At 35.4% G+C, this 5,718-nt stretch overlaps 1 protein-coding gene across 6 annotated transcripts in view; it reads left to right on the top strand.

Moving 5' to 3' along the window:
• The first annotated feature begins 306 nt into the window (after window positions 1–306).
• The window catches only part of LHX9 (LIM homeobox 9), a 76,155-nt gene continuing 70,743 nt past the window's right edge, over window positions 307–5,718 (top strand). The window contains exon 1 of one of the 6 annotated variants that reach the window (XM_077452747.1): window positions 307–903. The gene's annotated coding sequence lies outside the window, so the exon portion shown is untranslated. The remainder of the gene's footprint in view (window positions 904–5,718) is intronic. The other 5 variants (XM_077452744.1, XM_077452748.1, XM_077452752.1 and 2 more) reach the window with 5 other exon arrangements.

Genomic DNA, 5,718 nt, shown 5'->3' with positions numbered 1-5,718 from the left:
TATATATATATATATATATATATATATATAGATATATATATATATATATTTATTTATATATTTATTTATTTTTTTCCTTAGGATCATTATCATCATAATCCTATATTTATGTAATGGACAGCCTATGATCAGCAGACTTGAAGCACCCACTCAGCTTGGCACTGCCAGGCACATGTTGTGGTACCCAGTTCTCTGTACATATAATTTCCATACGAGTTAATAAATAATATATATCACCCTTGCCTGCTTGCCAGCTCCCTTTCTGCCATTCAATCGAATTAAGCACGACCCCTTCTCTTTTACAGAGAATAAAAGCCCATGTATTTTAATAACCTATAGATTACTCTATCTGTATTGCCTTTGATGGGTTATTAGGTGGCTGTGTGTACTGTTCACACCAACTGACAGGCATTTAAAGCAGGGGTGACTGGTGTACAGGTGGGGAAGGATGGTGATTGACAATATCCGATTGGTAGTATGGGTGTATGGGGAGAAATCCAGCGAAATAAACAGTACAGAAAGACAGTGAGGGTAAATGATATGGATAGGAGGAAGGGAATATAGATCATATACAAACTGGCAGAGAGAGCCAGTCTCCTAGGCAAGACATCTTGTTTGTTTTAATTAGCTAAGGGACTGTCTGCAGTAAGAAGGACCAGCCCACAGCTCATGCCAGAACCCAACATATCCCCAGTTCTAAGAGCTTATCCCTCTGACATTGAGGAGGCATCAGCTGGACCTGAGCAGCAAGAGAGCAGCAGCATCCAGGACAGCAAGTAAGAGAGCAGCAGCATCCTGGACAGGCAGAAGGAAAAAGATCAGTGACTTGTTACTACAGAGGACCAACAGATCAGCATCCACTCTGCCATAGCCTAGCTAAGGGCTCAATCACTGCAGCACCAGGTACTGTACATCACACGTCTGTCCATAAACTGTTTGCATTTACTATTTAATTTTAGGTTATAAAAAGCCAATATAATGCGCAATTTCTGATTCCCGCAATTTAATGCATTTCATAATAATATATATATATATATATGCATGCAATATATATATATATATATATATATATATATATATATATATATATATATATATATATATATATATATATATATATATATATATATATATATATATATACATATATATATAGAGATATAGAGATATAGATACATATATATTTATGAATTTATGATAAAGAAATATATATTTTATTATCCCAGCACATTGCTGTTTATTTTCCCATTTGATGTATTTTTCTCACATTCCACTAATAAGCACATTGCCTACATAGCGGTTTTCTATAAACCCTTGGCGTGTGTGTATTCCATAAAACAGAATATTAACGATCCCCTACTCTCTCTTTACCACCTACATTTGTTTTAACGCTGCCGATGTTTTTGTTTTGTTTTGTTTTTTTGTTCTGGATTTTACTTTTTTTTTCAACTTTCGTTAAAATTTGAAAATTGTAGGCTATTGAAGGATGATGTTGAAATAATCATTTTTGACATTTGATTATTTATTTATCCTTTATGTAATAGTTTTTTTTCCCCTGTAGCATAAGATAAAACATGTCCTAAAAATAAGTCCAATTCTACAACAGAAGGGATGAAAAGGAAATAAAATAGAAAAATAGATATAAATAGTTTTGAATCGGTATTTGATGTTGATCATTTTAGTGGTGTGTGGATGGGGTCGGTGCCATTTGTTCTGGTTGCCCATATGTTCCATGGCTTTAGAATCCTGATCAATCTGTATGTAGCCCTGCGATCATAACCTACTTCTCAATAGAACACACACATGGCCCCAGGTACACCCAAACACCTACACTGCCATCCACGTGTGAACAGATAAGCAAACATTGCCACTGCCTAATCTACACACAAAGTACTATATATATATATATATATATATATATATATATATATATATATATAGACATACCGTTAGGATTCAGATCTATTTTTCTAACCATGTGCCTATCATTTTCAAACTCTACCTAAAAAACTGCCACTTTTTTGGAAAAATAAGGACTCATGTCCTGTATATGTTAGATTTGTGAATTGAGCTTGTAGTGTGTATGTGGCAGATAAAAGGTGCATCTGTGTACAATTAGAAGTGGCACATATAGCACTTGGTATATAGATGATATATAATGTTCCACTATCTGTTTAGAATTGTGTAGGTCCAGGATGAGCATGTTGTTTGCTGGCAAGCAGGGATCAGCAGTCCTCATTATCTCCTCTACTTTGTGCTTTGCTCTGTATTCTGCTCCTCAGTAATGGGCTTCTAGGGACCCATGTGAGCTGTGCCAGTGATCACCCTCCTGCCTGCTCACTCACCTCACTCACCCCCAAGCTCATCCTGTCCAGCTGCCATTACACAATATCAGTGGCCAGTCCCATCACACACAAGCCTTCACGCTACAATAAGCTTCAGCCTCTCGCCTCTGGCCACAGCTAACAAGGTATTTATGGGCAAAGTGATACCATTTGGACAGCAGCAGAGACAGCATCAGTTCAACGAGGGGTACTAAAAGTAGACTGACAAATTCTCTTCTTAATAATAATATTCATTATTATAATTAGGACTCTTGTCAGAAATCAATTTAGAGAAATACAATCTACAACTTCACTGCAAAAATAATAGGGGTTATGTGATACAATTTATCAGATCCATTATGACATCTGGAGGACAAAAAATGACATCTATATGACATAAAAAGCCCTGTGATTCTATGCATACACCTTTGTGGTAAGGAAACAAAGCCTAGAGAAAGATCACCAATTCTCTATGAAATGAGGGTCCTGTCATTGGAAATGCCGGGTGCGAATAGTAGCGTTTGTTTAGGTTTACTAAAGAAAGATCAATTATAGAAAAATATTGTTTGGTATAAACAGGTCAAATATTCCAAAGGGGGTCTTTTCTGTAGAATATAATTAAATCGTATTGTAGATTAAAATTAGTTGTATTTGTTATCTCCATTGACAATGATCGTTTGTTTCTTGTGCACCTGTAGTGGTGTTTAGGGTGGAGAAAATCTATAAAAAAAAAAAAAAAAGAAGGAAAAATAAATAATACATTTGTGCAGATCTAATTGTGAAGTTTAATAGAAAGAGCTTAAACAAGAAGAATTCCTTTAGGATGTACATAGGGTATAGATCCGGGGATTACATTGGGAAAACACATCATCATCACACAAGAAAGATGCCTGTCCCTCAAAAATAATAATAATGATAATACAAATATATTTTTATGATCTATATACCTATGGCCAGGATCAACATATGTAATCCTAGGAAGCGATTTCGTTTACTACAAAACCTTTGATGTTCTCATATATGACCAAGTTGTATTTATTAAATGTGCGTGTGTGTATATATATCTATATCTATCTATCTATCTATCTATATATATATATATAGATAGATAGATAGATAGATAGATAGATAGATAGATAGATAGATAGATAGATCTACATCTATATCTATATATATATATATATATCTATATATATATACATCTATATATAGATAGATAGATAGATAGATAGATAGATAGATAGATAGATAGATAGATAGATAGATAGATAGATAGATATAATAGATTAATGATCCTAGACTAATCATATATATTTATCAACTCTAGACTACGTATATATATATATGTATCAATGATAGTAGACTAATCATATATATGTATCAATCCTAGACTACTCATATATAGGTATCAATGATCTTAGACTAATTATGTGTGTGTATAGATGTATGGGTAGCATAGTATTGTTTGCTCTGAATATTTCTATACACTCTTTAACCATGCAATAGAATTATTATACATTATGATGGCATATTGAAAATGTTATTGGACCCATCAGATGTCTGATTGCACATGCAGGGCAAAGAGAATACAAATCACATGCCAGCCATCCTGAAACTTGAAAGTATCCCAAAGGGGATACTTTGGGTTGATTTACTTGGGGAAAAAATGACCAAATGATTAGGGTATATTTATGATTAGGGTATATTTATACAGCAAAACACACACACTGGGATTGATTTACTTAGCTGGAGAGTGCAAAATCTGGTATAGCTGTGCATGGTAGCCAATCAGTTTCGAACTTCAGCTTGTTCAATTAAGCTTTGGCAATAAAACCTGGAAGCTGATTGGCTTCTATGCAAAGCTGCACCAGATTTCGTACTCTCCAGTTTTAGTAGATCAACCCCACAGTATTATAACAAGCTAACGCATAGTGCAGTTGCAGTGTTACATCCCAAGAGCCAATCAAAAGTTAGTTCTTATTTTTGTACACACATCAAACGATCAACTGGTTGTTGTGTCAGTGATGGTGTAGATTGTGTTAGTAAATCTTTCTTTCTTTAGACATGCTGGCATTGTACACAGACATGTAGAAATCTTTTAGGTCCATTGTATGTTTCTCATCAAATATAAAGGGCTCCCTGGTGTGTGTCAATGCAGGCAGAACACTGTCCACACCATGATGATGTACACTTGGCTCCATTCTCTCTGCTCACAGCTTGCTGCATCCCCCGGCTGTCAGGAGGGACCATCCAGCGCCTCTTTACTTCCACTCAATTACTAGGAATCACTTGTGCTCCGGCTTTAAATATTTATAGGCTAAAGAATGGCAGTATTTAAATCTGTCTTCCCTATGAGACCTCCTGCTGAGGCAACATGGAGCTAGCCATACATAATATAATTTGCATCGGCCGATTGCAAGAACTGTAACTAGAATATTGTGATAGGTGGGGCAAACAATACCCCTCAGTGTAATAAACATTACCCCTCAGTGTAATAAATAATACCCATAAGTGCAATAAACAATACCCATAAGTGTAATAAACAATACCCCTCAGTGTCATAAATAATACCCATAAGTGTAATAAACAATACCCATAAGTGTAATAAACAATACCCCTCAGTGTCATAAATAATACCCATAAGTATAATAAAAATACCCATAAGTGTAATAAACAATACCCCTCAGTGTCATAAATAATACCCATAAGTGTAATAAACAATACCCCACAGTGAAATAAATAATACCCATAAGTGTAATAAACAATACCCATAAGTGTAAAAAACAATACCCCTCAGTGTCATAAATAATACCCTTAAGTGTAATAAACAATACCCATAAGTGTAATGAGTTAGACTGGTCCTGGTGTGAGGTGCTTGGGTTACAAGTTGATTTGGGTAATCCAGAATGAATGGAATGAATTAACAATCTGCAACAATCTGCTCCAACAATTATGTTGGAGAATATTGGAGATTTCTGGCAACAGTCAGGAATGGGACACTTGCACTTTCTTTTTCTCCTTGAGTGCTTTGACAAGAAAAGTAGAAATCAGCATTCAGGGAAACACAGTGGATGGAGGTGTCAGGAAACATGCAGCAGCTGCACAGCCTAATCCCACAATGTCACAGCAAGATCTTTCTTTCTTTCTTTCTTTCTTTCTTTCTTTCTTTCTTTCTTTCTTTCTTTCTTTCTTTCTTTCTTTCTTTCTTTCTTTCTTTCTTTCTTTCTTTCTTTCTTTCTTTCTTTCTTTCTCTCCCTCTCTCCCCCCCCCCACCATGTCTTTCCTCTCTGTGTTCCCCCCCTTCCTCTTTCTCTCTGACCTTCTTTTTCTCTCCCCCTCTTTTTGTCTCGCTTTCTCTTCTCTATCTGACTTTTTTTCACTCTTTTTCTGCCCC

The sequence above is a fragment of the Lithobates pipiens genome, unplaced genomic scaffold (assembly GCF_037356315.1).
Source record: "Lithobates pipiens isolate NorthernLeopardFrog02 unplaced genomic scaffold, aLitPip1_a1.2 Scaffold_23, whole genome shotgun sequence".
NCBI lineage: Eukaryota > Metazoa > Chordata > Amphibia > Anura > Ranidae > Lithobates > Lithobates pipiens.
This window is presented reverse-complemented; position numbering and strand designations above follow the sequence as displayed.